This window comes from Strongylocentrotus purpuratus, unplaced genomic scaffold, assembly GCF_000002235.5.
Source record: "Strongylocentrotus purpuratus isolate Spur 01 unplaced genomic scaffold, Spur_5.0 spur5_scaffold_12, whole genome shotgun sequence".
In the NCBI taxonomy this organism is placed as follows: Eukaryota; Metazoa; Echinodermata; class Echinoidea; order Camarodonta; family Strongylocentrotidae; genus Strongylocentrotus; species Strongylocentrotus purpuratus.
The window spans coordinates 16,105,913-16,125,049 of NW_022145597.1; the positions used below are offsets into that span (position 1 = coordinate 16,105,913).

The window sequence follows — 19,137 nt, forward strand, 5'->3', positions numbered from 1 at the left end:
TACTCTATCTAAACACCACTGTCGTATTTTGTAAAAAACACTCTGTTGCTTCTCATTCAAAGACCTCATCAAAGAATGTCCATCTTGTTTGGAAATTTTTACTGAACGTAGTTCAATGCTATAGTCATCTTTTTTCGGTTCATTCTTTAAATCTGGGATATCAAGATCTCCATCACAATCTTCGACATCTACATTTTCTTTGGGATGTTCAAGTCGCTCTACTTCCTTTTCCGGACATAAAAGACCCCATGCATCTTCGTGTGGACCAAATTTGTCAAGATGCTCCTGTGCATGATCAATTGCATCGGCATTCATTTCAAACTTCTTTCGGTTAGTACAGACAATTGACCAGACTTTCTCCAATTCACGTCCACATATTTTCACAGAACCTGTCTCGTAGAACTCTTCATGTGTTTCAAATGTTGGGGGCTTTAATTGTCCATCTTCAAAATATGGCAGAAAGAGTTGCAAAATGCTCAAATAATATTTTTCGGGTGAGATGATGGGTGAGAATCGGGGATATCTTACAACTGCATCTCCCGTACGAGTACGCTTCTGAATATATCCCAGATCGTTATCTAATTTAAAGACATTTTTACTTCTTGTACTTGGCGTTTGGGATGCAGTTAAGATTCTATACTGAGAACAAAACGTTGCAAGACACATATCACTGAATTCTGCGTTTTTAGGTCGAGCTTTGTATCTGTCGAGCTTGCTAGGCATCCAAACATTCTCATCATCATCATTATCGTTATCTGGTCTGCTCTTTATAACGCTTAATGGTAAACTCATTCTGACAGGGTCGGGTCCAACAGGAATGAATTCCACTTTCCTAGAAGATTCTTTCAATCTGAGACTGCAAACACGATAGACGCTTTCTTGAGCAGACACTTCACGATTTTGCATGTACACCTGGCCAAGTTTTTTCATGCTTTCCTTTGCGTTCTCATTTCCCTCTTTCATTTCTGATAGTGTATGACTCAATAGCATTCCGATTTCTCGTTCAGCTTTTGACATGTAGGATACAATATAAGCCACGCATGCAAATACATTTGTTACAAACTGCAAATCCATGTTGGCATTCCAGCTTCTTAGTAGACTTGGATTAAACTGATTCACCCATACATCTTGTATTTCTCTTTTGATGATTATACTTTGTTGTGATGCTAATTCATTATGTGCATTCTCAAATTGATTTTGTGTAATGCCAAGCTTTTCAAAGAGATGGTTTACACTGTTGTACTCGATTCCATTGGATAATGCATCTTTAACTGACTTCAACAATTTCTCTGCATCATCTTTAATCTTTGTAGAAGCTTTAATTTGATCATTGTCCTTTCCCTTATTTTGCACTTTCCCACAATCTTTAGCTGGAATCTCTTCAACAGGTGTTACAATGAATGTTTTTTCAGATGGTGGTCTTGGGAAATTAAATCTACACGCTTTTCCCGTTTTTGTGCAAGATTTAGAATGTTTCTTACTGTGTTGTTGGACCTTGCTTACTATTTCATGTAGTTCTCGATCTTCCTTTTCATCCGGTTTCTGGCAAGAAATGTATTTATCTACAAATTGTACGACATCATCATCTTTATCGATACCCAACTGTGGAGCATTTTCAACCCAGAACAAGGCATGAATGTGAGGGGAACCACGGGCTTGATACTCTACTCTCCAAAATGAATCAACTACTTTACCAATCGGTGCAGCGGGAGATAAAATAACTCTCTTCATAAAAGTGTGAAATCTTTTATCAAACATTCTGGCAACTGTTACTGGATTTGATCTTAAAAGATTACATTTTTCTGTATAGTCTAATTCACTCGATTCCCTGGTGTCTCCTTTTTGTCTAAGCAATGTATTCATTAATTCTGGCCATCTCATATCGGCAGATGAGAAAGAAGCAAACCATGTCGGCTTTCCAAGCTGTCGTACCATTGCGAGAACATCTTTTTGTGTCTTTTGCCAGAATGGAGGTGTTCCACGAATTTGCTTTAAAAATTTATAGCCCTTGTCTGATTTTAGTATTTTTTTAACTTTCTCTGCATCTTTCAAATCTGAGGCAGTTATTGAAGACGAATCATCTTTTTTGTTTGGACTTTGCCTTAAAGCGATAGAAACTTGTGATATAACCTGTTGAATTTCATAAATATATTGTGCATAAAAGATGTAATCTGTATTCTGAGCAAATCTATTGTCCACGTGCATCAGTCGGTTATGCAGATAACGTCCTAATGTTATTTTTTCATCTCTTCTATCATGGAATGTTGGTTGACCTTTAGGAAATAACACTGGGAAACATTTGGCCTCATTGCTTTCATCTTGTAGAATTGATACAGGGCTTCTTCCTTCACAAGGAGCACAACATATTATGTCTTCAAAATACTGATCTAATATTTCCTGTCCAATATCTACCGGCTGGAGACATGAGTCTAACTGAATACCGCGTAAGCGTTCTTCCATATCGTCTTCAGTGTTGTTGTCATCTATTTTTTGTTGTAGTTTACTGTTGTCTTGCATGTTTTCATTAGCATTTTTGTCTTTGGACAAAATGTAATCAATTTGTTCTTCCATTTCCTTCCAATATTTTGCCAAACGAGCTTTACCACCAATTTCCACTGCTTCTTCCTTTTCATTATCTTTTTCATTTCGTTCAAGTGAGTTTTCCCATTTATCATTTACTGCAACATCAAAATACCACTTATTATTTGCTTTTAAATACTGCAGAGCATTGAGCAAGTTAGATTTATCTACAAATTTGTACTCATAATAGCTTTTGTACGACAATTTTCGTTTGAGTTTAACACGGATCAATTGATCTTCAGTCTGTGGTCTTGGCAACATATCTACTGTTTCATAAGTGTTTGAAGGCACGCACACGACTGGGCCATGGACTCCATTTTGACCACCTTTAGGCAAGGCCATTAACTTCATGAAAGGGATATTCAATGCAATCAAATGCTGTTCTAAATTGTTCAGATTGGCAAGTTCTTCTGGAACTTCATGTAGTTGTAAATTGTTCATGTTTGCTTCTGCAGGTACTTTTCCAGCTTGCAATTTTCTATGACAGGTAAAGCATATCCAAAGTGTCGATCTGGCTGACTGGCCTATTAAACATTTTGACCGGCATTCTGAATTGCAAACATGCAAATATTCTTCACTTATGCACGTGTGAATTTTATAATTACTCTTTTTACATTTCAATACCTGGTTCTCAAAGAGAAGTTTTAAGCATACACAGCACACATATTCTGGGCCATGAGAAATTATCTTTCTAAATTCTTCAAGTACAATATCAAACTCGGACAATTTTACCGTTCGAAGTACAGACCTTTTTCGATTTTGTTTTATTACATTTTGCCTATATTTTTCAATTCTTTTATATTTCATTTTTAAGCTCATCAATTTCTTTTCCTTAAATTCGTTGCCTTTATATCTAATTTTGGACAATGTTTTCATATTTGCCTTTTTTGTATGTTTAAATTGTTGATCGTTGTGATATAATTTCTTCATTTGTTTTTTCATGATATCTTGTTGTTTTTCCTTAAAATTTTCATCGTTCAAATATTTACTTCTTAATTTGCTTTTGTGAATTCGTTTAAATAGTTCATCATGCTGGTATTTACTTCTTATTCTACTCTTGTGCATTCGTTTAAATAGTTCATCATGCTGGTATTTACTTCTTATTCTACTCTTGTGCATTCGTTTAAATAGTTCATCATGCTGGTATTTACTTCTTATTCTACTCTTGTGCATTCGTTTAAATAGTTCATCGTTCCAATATTTATTTTTCATTTTAGTCCTCATAGCTGTTTTAACATTTTCTTTAAATCCTTCATTTCTCAAATATTTTTGTTTATTTCTATACAAAATTTTCTTTTTATAACATAAATCAGAATGATATTTGGTTTTCATAATATTTAGCTGTATGTTCCTGAAATTTGAATCCTCTTTATACATTTCTTTTTGCCTTTGTTTCACATAAGCTCCTTGCTTTATTTTGTGTGATAAATTAGTGTTGTAATTCTCTTTTTGTCTTTGTTTTACTTCATTTATTTTTTCCATGTTATAGGTTAAATCATTTTGATATTTATTCTTCGATTTAATTTTCCTCATTTGCGCATTGTGAAGACACTTTTCCTTTTTCTTAATTATTTCATCTTTGGTCAAGGCTCGTTTTTCTCTCATAAGCTGTCTACTGCGCTCCCTTCTTTGATTAGAACTTTGTCTGTGTTTACGTTTTTTCTTTCCATGGTCTACATTTCCAACATGAACTTCTCCAATTATTATTAATTCATCATTACTATCAGCACATTCGCTTGCATCAATTCTTAAGCTGTCGTTCTCATTCATTTTTACCAATTTGGTTTTTCGAACTTCATTACCAAGGTCAACATCGACTTTTGCATCATTTTCAATGTTACTCAATTTTCGTTTTCTGCTTAAGATAGAGTTGGAATTCTGAACTTTGTTCACTAAATTTAATCTATCAGAGTCATTCCCGCATTTAGTACAATTTTTGAAATCTCCATTTTGTTCATTTACATATTCTGTCTTGATAGAGTCATTTCTTTTCAAAAGACAACTTTTATTCAGCGGTGGTTCTTTTAGTTTCGTTAAGGTAATTGTCACACTCTTCAGTTTTAATTCCTGACCGTTATAATGTACATCATGACTGATCGTTTCATTTGCTTTTTCAGGGAAGAGAAATACATTTGGGTTATCAATCATCTTTTGTGGGGAAACACTCTCATCCAATATTTGAACTTCATCAAAGCTTTCACAATGTATGGAACATCCAGAGCTTCCAGACTGACTTTCACTGTGTGTATTTGACGAAGGAATTGGATTACAAACAAAATCCTGTAACTGTGGATAGCCTTTCAAGGTTTCATTCTTACCGGAAGTTGCTTTAGCACATACACTAGTTACTTCATATTCGGTGTGCAGGGGGCATCCCATTGATTTTGCTAACCTCATGCAATGCTTGTACACACCTTGCCAGCTTTGAGTACGAAGTACAACACTGTGTCCGTTACAAATCAGGAAACCTCGACTGCTTCTGGAATGTGAATCAAATATAAAAAAACCATCTTGACCAGATAATACAATGAAAGTACTTCTAGCAAATGTCACAAAACATGCATCAGAATCAGTACAGAGTTCTTTTTCGAGTGCTTGCTTCAATGTCATCGAAAGAGACTGGGCCAATATCAATTCATCTCCATCTAACAATCCAGTGACTGGTTCACGGCATACTATGTTAAACAATTCATTGTACGCATCCAAATATTCAAATAGATCAGATATCAATAAGTATTGGTTGTCGAGTGAAGTGGATCGCCGTATGTAACAATATAATTCATTACCGTTATTCAAAATCCTGTCTAGATCTGTACTTTTCCAATCATTGGCATTTTTTACCTTGCTATACAACAGTGCAGAAAGTGAATTGGTAACACACTGCTTTCCACTTAAGTCACCAAATCTTGTATCCCCTTGATTGAATGTCCCTTGGGCAACCAGCGTTATTTGTGTATCAACTCTCGTGCATTTGTCTTTGTGATCACTTTCAAGGGTTTCGTCCTTGGTGTTACGTTCGTTGTGAACGACTGATTTAGACTGATTACTTGCACACTGTTCATATGTCATGTCAAAAAGATTTGCAGTACCTTTTCTCTCATCGTGATTTATCGTACCAGTTTCCAACGTGAGCCTACGTTTTTTTCCCTTTGGATCAACATGGTTTTGAAATGTTTCAGGAGACTTATCCACTACTTCATCAATTTCTTCCTCTATCTGACACTTGGATCTACACTTCTTGAACACATGCTTTACTTTAACATCAGCCTGAATTGATGGACATGGCAAAGTTCTCTTTGTTGTTCTTGTCTGTTCTAATGAATTGAAATTGACAAAATCTACAGATTCAACAACATTAAAATGAACATTTCCTGTGTACAGTATATAAATTCCCTTATCAGATGTAACAATATTGATTCTTCCAGGTTTCTTTGCAGAGTACAATTGCCAACATGGTACTTGGTCATTGTATGAATAAATATCAGTATCGATTAAATTTGCTAAAGCGCTAATTTCAGTGTCTGTAGCCCACGTTCCGTCTTCCTTTATTCTACGTTTCAAAACATATTCTCTGACTGTTCTATATTCTTGCCTCAATGTATTACTAAACATGTCCTTGGTTTGCAATAAATGTTTCACAGTGGCATTTCTTAAAATTGCATGATTACGCTCAGTTCCAGAAATTACATAGGAAATTGCACGAAAGAAACAATTGCCATCACCAGTAATTTGTTTACTCTGTAAAGGAACTCCAATAGAGCTATTTCTATCTAACCTTGAATCACAGCCTTTGCCTATATATCTGATATTCAGTTTTGAACAAATGTTCTGTTTGTCATTATTCTGGAGGGGTACAAATTTGAAATCTTTATCTGGTCTATCACGTAATCCAAGATCTGCTACAAATTCAACTTCTGTTTCTGTTTCATCAGTACATGTGTACATATTAGCATCTATTGCCTTTTCAATGTCTTCATCTTTGATATTTGAATCTGAAGAAGATTCTAAAGGATTCCTTGAATGAGCATGATCATTAAATGACATATCAGTATCATTGTCTGTACCATCTTTTACTGTATCAAAGCTTCTATTCTTCAGGTCATTGTCATACACTGCATCTTCTTGTACACCATCTGAAACATCTGAAAAATCATTTTTCATCATATCATCATTTTCCAATACCGATTCACAGACATTGTCTACTGGTTCATTTATGGGCATATCTTTTGGTCTATCACAAACATTCAAAGGCATATTGCGTTGTGGTAAAACACTTCTATCGAATAAATCACATCCAGGACTTGTGTCTGTATCACTATCAGATTCTATACAATTTCTTGCACACGAACGTTTCACTGGTATATGAACATCACTGCCACTATCATCGTCCGTTTCAATTTCCCCATTTTCATCAAAATTTGATTTCAACAGATTATTCTTTGAATCGTCCTGCACAACTCCATCTGAACCTTTGTTGTCTTTCATATTGCAAATATGCTGGTCTGAGTGTTCATCATTTTTACATGTATTTGGATCAAGTCCTTGGTCACTTGCATTCATAGATTTCTTTGTATCCAGCTTCTCATTCTTTACTGCTAATTCTATTCCTTCATCTTTGTCAAATCTAATCTCTGATTTATCAGAAGAGTGATTTCCATCAGTGCCTTTTTTCCCGGCTTTGGAAGACTGACCTTTCTTGTTCCTTGCTCGACCTTTCTTGTTCTTTGCTTCTTTTTTCTTGCCACCAGCATGAACTCTGTACTTTCGCAAATCCTTGATCTGTTCAAAAAGATTACAAGTACATACATCGATATCAACACATGTATCTGTTCTAGATTGAGTTGGCAAATTGCTTGCTATGTCTGCCCAGGATCGTGTTTGTGCCGTTTCACTTTGCACACACATGTCATTATACAACTTCATTGCATGTGGGGACTGCACACTGTAGGCATATAAACCTAAAAGAGTTTCTGTGTAAGATTGAACACTGATATCTTTTTTCTCGGATTTCACCTTCTTTTCTTTACAATCAACTTTCTTTCGGTCTTCCTTTTTTTTCCTGCTATGGCTTTCATAGAATGTCTTCATTGCTTTGCCGATGTAAGTTACACCAGGTTCTAAGACTTTGCCATTCACTGATTTTCTTCTGATTTTCCTGTCTGTTTGATGATCATCTATTGATTTGGGATACAATTTTCTTGATTTTAGTTTCTCCACCCATTTCGTCTTCCTTGATTTCACAATTACCCAGTCATCCTCAAATTTTTCATTTTGCATCTCTTCGTGTTCTATTTGGGATGGATTTTCCATAGCCAAAGGATTATGTCTATCAGACTCATTTGTTTGCCTGTCAGTTATATGATGTTGTGTTCCTCTCAATCGATTGGTTTTCTTTCCCTTTTTACCATACCTCTTCTTTGATCTGCCACATTTTCTTTTGTTGGTCGTACTTGATAGGGTCCTTGATTGGTTCAAATCCAAGTAACAGTGTTCATCATGATCACCAAGAAGTTCGTATCTATTGAAATGAGAAGGGATGCATACTTGATCAAACATGCGATGAGCCATGTTGTTATTGCCACAAAATGAACAAATCCAGATCAATGTCAGGTCACTCAGTCTGTCTTCACAAGGGAATCCCATACATGTCACATGAAAATGCTTACTACAACAGTCACATCTTGCATCACTTTCATTTTCTTTGATTTCATTGTTACAGATACAGCATTCATTAAGATCTGGGTTGGTCACCAATGCACAACTAGTCAGTATATTCATGATTTCATCAAGTGTTTTCTTAAATTCAATTGTATCCATCATGGTAAATTTTGCTTATATACTTGCAACAGTTCTGGTTAATAATTACAAGTCTACAATTAACGGTTCTGTAACTTTGATATATAATGTTCTGTATATATTCCTTACTCCAATAGTCTTTTATTTAAATATTCCTATTGTGAATTATGAAAAACTAATCCTTACTGATATTAAACTCTATGGTATTTCAATAGCCTAGCTTTATATACACTAGCTTGTACTGTGTTAAGGAGCTATAATGTTTTTGTCTCAAGATGGCGTTTTTTATTAAAATTATGAGTAGGTCATTAATAGCCTAAATGTATTGTAGGCCTATATAAGTTCCCAAATTGCTAATTTCTTTGTTACTCTCTCTCTGCAAACAGGTTCACTTTATATCCTGATCAAAATATCTTTCTTATTCTTTCTCAAATCAATCAACCTCACTTATATTTCTAAAACTATATATTTATCCTGACCCAATCTTCTTTCTTACTCTCTCTACAATCAAGCTTACTTTTATTTTTAAAATTCTGAACACTATATATCGAAGGATTTCTTTCCTTTTCTCTTTACAATCAACAACGCTCACTTTTCTAGGACTCTATATATTGACACAAATTTTGTGTGATTATGGTCTTATCAAGTTCTAGGAATTAGAATTAAATTGCTTTCTCGCTATTGTTCTTCTTTTTATTTCAGTTTGTTTTTAATTCCTTTTAGAAACTGCCAAATATTTCTTTCTAATTTACAGTAATTATGTCTTCTAAAATGGCAATACAGTCTTTCAAACTTGCAATATTGCCTTCTTCACACTATTTTGTTCAATCTTCTTTATTCTTTGCTGTGTATACGCTCTTTTTACTTTCCCAAGATTACTAATACTACTGTTTTGAATTCTAATAGAGGTCTTATCAAGTTCTAGGAATTAGAATTAGATTGCTTTTTCTCTATTGTTCTTCTTTTTATTTCACTTTGCTTTTAATTCCTTCTAGAAACTGCCCAGATTTTTTTTCTAATTGACAGCAATTTTGTCTTCTAAAATACAGTCCTTAAAACTTCCAATATTATCTTCAACGACTACTTTCCAATCTACTTTACTCTTTAAAATGTATACCTCTTTTTTTCTTTCCCAAGATTTACAATATTACTGCTTTCAACTGTAATTATGGTCTTATCAAGTTCCAGGAATTAGAATTAGATTCCTGTTCCTCTATTATTCTTCTTTTATTATTGCAGTTTACTTTTAATTCCTTCTAGAAACTGCTAATAATTTCTTTGTAATTGACAATAATTATGTCTTCTAAAATGGCAATACAGTCCTTCAAACTTCCAATATTTATCTTGAACGACTACTTTTCCAATCTACTTTACTCTTTAAAATGTATACCTCTTTTTTTTCTTTCCCAAGATTTACAATATTACTGCTTTCAACTGTAAGTATGGTCTTATCAAGTTCCAGGAATTAGAGTTAGATTCCTTTCCCTCTATTGTTCTTCTTTTTATTTCAGTTTACTTTTAATTCCTTCTAGAAACTACCAATAATTTCTTTATAATTGACAATAATTATGTCTTCTAAAAATGGCAATACAATCTTTAGAAATATTCTGTTCCAGTTTTGATTCGATTCAAGATTTCCAGATTCAAGTTTCATTCAGTATGTATGTTTCAGATTCAAGGTTCAAGATAGTTCAAGTTCAAGTGCTAGTTCAAATACAAGTTCAAGTGCAAGTTCTTTGGAAGTTCTTTAGTTCAAAATAGTTCAAGATAGTTCAAAATAGTTCAAGATAGTTCAAGATAGTTCAAGATAGTTCAAGATAGTTCAAGATAGTTCAAGTGCAAGTTCAAGTGTAAGTTCAAGTGCAAGTTCAAGTGCAAGTTCAAGTGTAAGTTCAAGTGTAAGTTCAAGTGCAAGTTCAAGTTCTTTGGAGAGTTCTTTGGAGAGTTCTTTGGAGAGTTCTTTGGAGAGTTCTTTGGAGAGTTCTTTGGAGAGTTCTTTGGAGAGTTCTTTGGAGAGTTCTTTGGAGAGTTCTTTGGAGAGTTCTTTGGAGTGTACCACCCTCGGTCCTGCAAAAGACAGAAAGGAATAGAAAAAAAAATTAATTAAATTCAATAGACACGTCTGGGCAATTCTTGAGAAATCATCAAGGAGCTCGTATCTATTGAAATGAGAATGACTTAATTATTAAATCACTATTGCTTCAAAATAGACTTCCCCTTTAAGTCAACATAGATATGTGCCAGATCCAGCCCCATTCACTTTTTACATGATTGAAAAGCCCTGATAAGGGCTCGTTTGTACCATATTATGAAGTTTATGAATTAATATGGATTATAGATTAGAATCTAGAATATACTTACTTTAATTAGAGCGATGCTGGAAAGTGTGCTTAGATGTTAAGTACTTGTAATCTGGCATTTTCGTAAGTAAGAAGACCAGCCACTATCGCTTTTGCAACAGCGCTGTGTTGTGTGCATCTATTAAATGCAGTGCACAATTTATCGTCACCACTAGTGCGGGCGCGGGTGCCAGCGGTCTATTAAGGCAAGCCGGGATTTGCGGAACCAGAAGATAGTCTCAGTGGAGCATCCCGAGACCAAAATAAAGTCATAGTCATATAGTCATAGTGATAAAACACCCTAAATGTAAAAAATCTGCTCACAAAAACTAAAAGGAAACCAAAACCCAAGGAGAAAATCATCTCATACGAAAGAGTAATATGAGAGAAGCAATTTCAAAAAAGTTTCATCAAAATCGGCTATAAAATAAGAGAGTTATGAAAGTTTGAAAACACTTGTTGTACTTTCTATGGGGATCCTCAAATTGGCAACGCAAATACAAATAGTGAGCCCTCATCCAATGCTTAAAGATACTATGTCCCTTTTGCAGCCAACATCAAATTCTGAAGAACTTTGCAGAAATTATGAATATGTCATGTATGTCCTATCTGTCAAATTTAAACATTAGCAGTGTCCTAATATTCATATTATGCAAAGAAACCCGTTTACTTGCTAGACTAGCTTCACTGTCAGACACTATTGAGTGACTCACTGGCTTTTTTCTTCTTTGGTAATAACATACATGTACATAAAATGAGCTGTAAAGGGTATATGAACATTTGTCAACATCAATATCCCACTTCTGCTTGTAATGGCCAAAATTAAACTGATTGAATCTTTGCGCAGCATAAAATGTACGACCATTCGGTACAATGGTCTGAAAATAAGACCATTACTTACTGGCTCTATAGTTCTTAAGTCGATTCGACAACTAATAGTTGTTATTTTCCAACTTAAAGACATTTTCAAGCCCCCCCCCCCCTTTTTTTTAGGGAAGTTCTAAATTAGTATTATCTTTCAAATGCCGTTGGAATGTAACCTCCTCATTTTGTTGGCCTGCAAATGGGACATAGTACCTTTAAAGGTAAAGACCAGTTTTGGTCATGCGATTGCATTGGGACGCTAAACATGTAAACAAAAATTAATGGCCTAACTCAAATCTTTTGGGACCCATAAAATAGCTTTGACTTAGACAAATTTTGATTTAGGAGGGTTATAAAATAATGGGACAAAACAGGATGGGCTACGTGTAGACATTCAACCATAGCAATTTTTGACTTATCCCAGTTCGACTTAGGCAAGGTCACCTGTACTATATGTTTTGCATTGGACTAAAATCAAAATACATCTATACGTTTGCACTAGGTGTTCAATGAAAAAAACTTTTTCTTCTTTATCAACTCCTTACATAATTCACTATGGATTCTCTTCAAATTTTGGCTACACCCAATGGAAGAGTATTATGAATTGTCCACAAAATTATGTTGCATACCTACGGAAGTGTCAAAAATGTTATATAGAAATTTCATTAAGCCATAGCTTTCCTATTCCGCGTTCAATTATGTTCCCAATTATGCAGATCTGTTTCATTCCATTGTAGCTTTAATTTAAAAACTACTTGACTTCAGCCTTCTTAAGCAGATCAACTTACTCTCTGCAACTCTCTGCAACTCTCTGCAACTCTGAAAACAGTCAATAACCTGAAAGAAAAAAAGAAAAGAAAAAAACAATTGCATTTCATGAAATACCAATATGAATATATTACACAAATAAATACAAATAGTGAGCCCTCATCCAATGCTTAAAGATACTATGTCGGTCCCTTTTGCAGCCAACATCAAATTATGTAGAACTTTGCAGAAATTATGAATATGTCATGTATGTCCTATCTGTCAAATTTAAACATTAGCAGTGTCCTAATATTCATATTATGCAAAGAAACCCGTTTACTTGCTATACTAGCTTCCCTGTCAGACACTATTGAGTGACTCACTGGCTTTTTTCTTCTTTGGTAATAACATACATGTACATAAAATGAGCTGTAAAGGGTATATGAACATTTGTCAACATCAATATCCCACTTCTGCTTGTAATGGCCAAAATTAAACTGATTGAATCTTTGCGCAGCATAAAATGTACGACCATTCGGTACAATGGTCTGAAAATAAGACCATTACTTACTGGCTCTATAGTTCTTAAGTCGATTCGACAACTAATAGTCGTTATTTTCCAACTTAAAGACATTTTCAAGCCCCCCCCCCCCTTTTTTTTTAGGGAACTTCTAAATTAGTATTATCTTTCAAATGCCGTTCGAATGTAGCCTTCTCATTTTGTTGGCCTGCAAATGGGACATAGTACCTTTAAAGGTAAAGACCAGTTTTGGTCATGCGATTGCATTGGGACGCTAAACATGTAAACAAAAATTAATGGCCTAACTCAAATCTTTTGGGACCCATAAAATAGCTTTGACTTAGACAAATTTTGATTTAGGAGGGTTATAAAATAATGGGACAAAACAGGATGGGCTACGTGTAGACGTTCAACCATAGCAATTTTTGACTTATCCAAGTTCGACTTAGGCAAGGTCACCTGTACTATATGTATTGCATTGGACTAAAATCAAAATACATCTATCATTTGCACTAGGTGTTTAAACAAACTTTTTCGGAAACGTTGTGGAATCGATCACAAAAGGTTGATCATCTAGCATATACGGTAAGTATTGGTGTGTACTGAAAGGTTGTGGATCATCAAAATGATGAGAAATTTGACCCAGTCATGGTAAAGTTACAAGCACTGTACACAGAAAGATGTATATGGGACTATGCGACACATGCGCGATATCTATCCACTCCGGATAGATATAATTTACCAAATATATCAATTAGTATCAAAATTTGTATCATCAGGTATTAGTCAAAACATATTCTTTCACATGATTGGTAATAAAAGGTACCATTTCATTTTTTGAGAGGGGGGCGTTTCCAAAACTGGTCTATACCTTTACTGACATAATTAAAAGTAACTTGGTAGTGTCCAAAAAGTTATATAGACAATTTCTAAAAGCCATAGCTTTCGTATTCTGCATTCAATTGTTCCCAATTATGCGGATCTGTTTCATTCCGTCATAGCTTTAATTTAAAAACTACTTGACTTCAGCCTTTCTAAGCATATCAACTTACTTTCTGCAACTCTTGAACTCTCAGTAACCTAAAATACAAACAAAAAAAACAAAAAAATTACATTTAATAAAATACCAATATGAATATATTACAATAAATACAAATAATGAGCCCTCATTCATAATGCTAAATGACATAAATAAAACAAGTCAACGCAAAGCATAGCATCCCCTCGCAGGGTACATACTGGGAAATCAAACTTAGGCCATGTTTTGATGCCATGTACTTTCATATCAAATTTGATTAAAATCCGTCAAACATTACTAAAGTTATCAATTTCAGAAACCAGATTCGCATATTTAATGAGCTATGACCTTTGACCTATATACTGGGAAATCAAACTTAGGCCGTGTTTTGATTAGGCCTGAGTCATGTCGGGATTTTCATAAACCGGGTCCCGACGGCCTTGCACCTATCGGGACCCGGTGTCCCGAAATCAGCTCGCAGGATTTGTCACTTGCCTCTATAAAAAGCGCATATCATGATTATTATCATCAGTATGTCCCTTAAAAGTGACCTTTTTTATCAATCAAATCAATTAACTAATGCATACCTCGGCTCAGATCGGTATATTCTTCCATTTGACATTATTTTCATCCATGATTGGCGATGTTTAGTGCCATTATCGTGCCTCTAAAAGTAAAAAAACTGGGGCAAAAATAGAATGACAACGTTCCAGCCGCCATTTTGATTTATGCAGGTTGAATAAATCTGGTCAAAAAATATGAATGTTAGAATAATAAAACAGCTTTCTAAAAAATTCTTCTTTACAATATACCGATCATATAATTTTTTAAAGACAAAATAAATATTTATCTCTTATTTTAAACATCGCATGCTTTTTTTTAAAAGCTGAAAATTACTTGGTAATCACGAAGTTTCGATACGGATAGCTGTTGCAAGGCAAGTTCAGACTAGTCTCGGAAAAATGCGCAGTGCTCGTCGTTAGCTGTAATGCGTGCCAGAACGAACCCAAACAAAGACGTGATCGTAACGAGAAAAAAATCATTAAAAACTACGAGAGCGCAATTGGAAAGACAACTACTGCTCAAAATTACCATAATCGGGTACATAACTTGGACAAAGAATTCAATAATCGCCCAAGAAATGCCACAGAAATTGTGATAATCGAGGAGTAACTGGGTACATTTTTATCGCCTGCTGCAAATACTAGAATCCTTTGTTATACTGCTTTTCACCGTAGAGGGCGGTATTTGGTTTCTATAGCCTCGTGTTCAATTTAAACACGTGTAATTCTGACATATCAGCAGGCCCATTCGGATAATGATTGTACCTGTAGTAACTCCTTAAATATCACTATTTATGTGGCTTTTCTTGGACAACTATTGTATTCTTCCTCCAAGTTATGTATCTGCTTACGATAATTTTGAGTAGTTGTCTTTCCAATTGTGCTCTCGTAGTTTTTAATGATTTTTTTCTCGTTACGATCACGTCTTTGTTTGGGTTTGTTCTGATACGCATTACAGCTAACGACGAGCACTGCGCATTTTTCCGAGACTAGTCTGAACTTGCCTTTTATACCATGTACCTTCCTATCAAATTTCATTAAAATCCGTCAAACATTACTAAAGTTATCGAATAGAAACCAGATTTGCACATTTAATGAGCTATGACCTTTGACCTACATACTCCGAAACTGAACTTATGCTGTATTTTGATAGCATGTACCTTCATATCAAATTTGATTAAAATCTGTCAAACATTACTAAAGTTATCGATCGGAAACCAGATTCGCATATTTAATGAGCCATGACCTTTGACCTACATACTCCGAAATTGAATTTATGCTGTGTTTTTATACCATTTACCTTCATATCAAATTTCATTAAAATTGGTCAAACATTACTAAAGTTATTGATTTTAAACCAGATTCGCATATTTAATGAGCTATGACCTTTGACCTACATACTCGGAAATTGAACTTATGCTGTGTTTTTATACTATGTACCTTCATATCGAATTTCATGAAAATCCATCAAATAATACTAAAGTTATCAAACAGAAACCAGATTCGCATATTTAATGAGCTATGACCTTTGACCTACATACTCCAAAATTGAACTTATGCTATGTTTTTAAACCATGTACCTTCCTATCAAATTTCATTAAAATCCGTCAAACATTACTAAAGTTATCGAATAGAAACCAGATTCGCATATTTAATGAGCCATGACCTTTGACCTACAAACTCCGAAATTGACCTTATGCTGTGTTTTTATAGATCTACCATTTACCTTCATATCAAATTTCATTAAAATCCGTCAAACATTACTAAAGTTATTTATTTTAAACCAGATTTGTTACGGCACAAAGAAGGAAGGGCATCGAGCAGCATATTAATACAGGGGTCTAGATCCCCTCCTTCTTTGGCGAGGCGATAATTATTATCCCATGACTTTTACAAGCCGATCGCCTGTCAGCTGTGACCTGTCTAATTATCAACTATCAAGATATTTATGATTGGAATTAGAAATTAATAGATCTAGACTAGATCTAGGTCTAGTCTAGATCTATGATCTAGGTAGGGAGGCCAATGCCCAAATCTAACTTTTTAATTACTAATTTGTTTATAATAAAACAAACATTAAAAGAAAGCATTTTCTTTCACTAAGAAAACTCACCCATCTGCCGACTCCAGAAGTTCCATAAAATAGGAGATATCCAGCTAGTTCCTATGAGGTTCCTTCTACGCCTGGCCGTACGTAAGAGCCTTGAAACAATCAATTTCAATTACGTTGAGAATTAGACAGGCCCGAGGGAATGGGCGTGTCATCATGGTCATTGCCCGGACAACAAGTTCAAAACTTCGCGCGAAAGTACATTCATCATCACCGGCTAGCCTTGAATTAGTCGCACACACCGACACAGTACTGCAGGCCAGGTACGGTAATTGCATGCAAGCCGCGATCGACCATGCTAGCCATGGCATGGAGGGTCAAAACATAATGGAGAGAAAGCTCGAAAGCCACTCATTGTAAATTAAGAAAGTAATTAAAAATTAAATAAATAAATAGGCCTACCTTAGTTTTGTGATGTATTCCAATTACTATTTCCTCAGACATCAGTAAAGATCTGACACTGCATTATCATCGATCGATAAATCCAACTTGCACTTGCATGCAGCGATCACAATACGGAATCAAATATGACTGCACGCATTGATAGACGTGTACTACTTACGGAGATATTTCTCTCCCTCTCTCTCTCTCTCTCTCACTAACCATATGATGATATCATACACTAAAACACACACGCTCAAATCATGGCATTCATTACACTTCTCAATTGGAGTATAGACTGCTCACGTAGACTTTTTTTTTTTTTACTGAAATGTCTTTTTTTACACTTCTCATACATTACTGCACGACACTGGTGTCTAGTGCTGAGAAAAAGGTACTATGTGTGAGACTACGTCAAATTTGTTTTGCGCGCGATGAGACCGGAGCTCATAAATATTCATATTATGATGTCGCAAGACTTCTATTTGGGGCTCAAACAATGAGGTCTCTGTTCACAATTTTCCTTCTCAATTTGAGATGGCTCTAGCTAGTATGGGGCTCAAACCAACGCAAGATTGACAAAAACATCGTACTCTATCTACCTTCGAATGTGCAGTTTGTAAAAATCTGCAATTAAAAAGATATAATCTTTTTTCGTTATATTTTCTAGTTGTTAAAAGTGACATTTGTGCACATCTGATATGTTAATCTCTTTCAAAAGTTCTTTGATATTAAATTGGTTCCATATTTTTAGGATCTACCTTCAGTCATTGAGAAGGATTTTAGTGAGCTAACCTCATCACCCTCTAGTTTCTCTTGTGCGTCCGTTTTTTTCGTCTGCTAGCCCAATTATTGGATCAAAATACGTCAAAATCTGCAAGATCGTCAATAAATGGTGAAAGATCGTTACAGATCCGTGATTATAGGTATGTTGTGGAGTGTTTAATTGTGTATTTGTTATACATTTTATTCCATAGACCCTAGATATTTGTTTTCTTTTTTTTCCCCTTTTTTTTTCTTCTGGTAATTTTCTGACTTGGAGTTGGACGACGAGCGCACAAATCGTAGGCGTAGAAGCCTTACGCCCGGGCATTGGCCTCCCTAATCTAGGCCTATAGTCAGATAGATCTAGTATCTAGATCTAGTAGTAGTATAGTACTAGGCCTAGATCCCTACGGACTTACGGTTTTTAATTTATAACAACACTGACCTAGATCTAGAACTAGATCTAGACTAGGTCTACGGTCTATTGGGGGAAATGAGTATGGTAAAACCGGTCACTCAAAGTCAAACTGAGTCAAAGATTTTCACTTTTTTGAAACACTTCCTTTTTGTTTTTCGTAGGGCTTCAAAATTCAATCACAATCACACTCGCTGAGCTGATGATATTACACGTAGACCCTAGGCTATACATGTATACGTAAGATGTATCGCATCTCAGACTTGATTTGTAACTGCAAACATTATTATAGATATAAACAAAGTCAATGCCTTTAAAAGTTTAATACACTCACACACTTATGCGATAACGCAAAATCTCCAACAAACTAATAAGAAAGGATTCACGATAAAGTAATACAATAGCAACAACCGATTTCTTACCAAAGCTAAGCTAGCAATCAGCACAACAGCACAAAACAGCAGTACTCGGATACTCATATGACCATGAGTACGAGTGTGCATGCAATTCGAATCGGCCAAAATCTTGGTCAGATTAAATTCGCCCTACAGACAATTCGCCCAGTATATTTCTCGCGCATATAATTTCTCACGAAATGCATGATTTTGCGTGTTTATATCTAAGGGAAAAGGAATGTCAAAACAATGGATATCTGATACCTTGTCGTTTAGGCCATGTAAAAAGAATATACATGTTTAGCGTCCCCGCCCACTTCTTTTTTGGGGGCAGCCTCCTACACTGTCGCTCATAAAGGTGGAATATTTTTTTTTTATCCGGAATTTATGGAATTATTTTAAAAATAATTTAAAAATACTAGATCTAGATAAATAATAGTATAATTCTCAGATTTTATTGAACAATGATTTGCCAATGTGTGTTTTGCGTGACTGCTAAATCATGTATATGCTCCTATGCTTATCAACTAGGGGACCTATGCCCTTAAGTCATAAATGACAGTAATGAGGATTAATGCCCCACAAAAGGGCCCTTATAGCACATCGACACGGTTTTGATCCTGGGGCCTCACAGTTACGAGGCC

The 19,137-nt window shown here is 35.1% G+C and overlaps 1 long non-coding RNA gene across 2 annotated transcripts; it reads right to left on the reverse strand.

Annotated features, from left to right (window-relative positions):
• Nucleotides 1-10,385: 10,385 nt before the first annotated feature.
• On the reverse strand, nucleotides 10,386-18,805 carry LOC115922653. Of its 2 annotated transcripts, XR_004063531.1 has the most exons (4): nucleotides 18,521-18,805; nucleotides 13,899-13,926; nucleotides 12,368-12,416; nucleotides 10,386-10,443 (listed from the first exon to the last, which is right to left on the reverse strand). It is a non-coding gene; the product is annotated as an uncharacterized LOC115922653 (long non-coding RNA). The 2 variants fall into 2 exon arrangements; XR_004063530.1 differs by lacking the exon at nucleotides 10,386-10,443 and having other exon boundaries at nucleotides 12,106-12,416; nucleotides 18,521-18,797.
• Nucleotides 18,806-19,137: the final 332 nt, after the last annotated feature.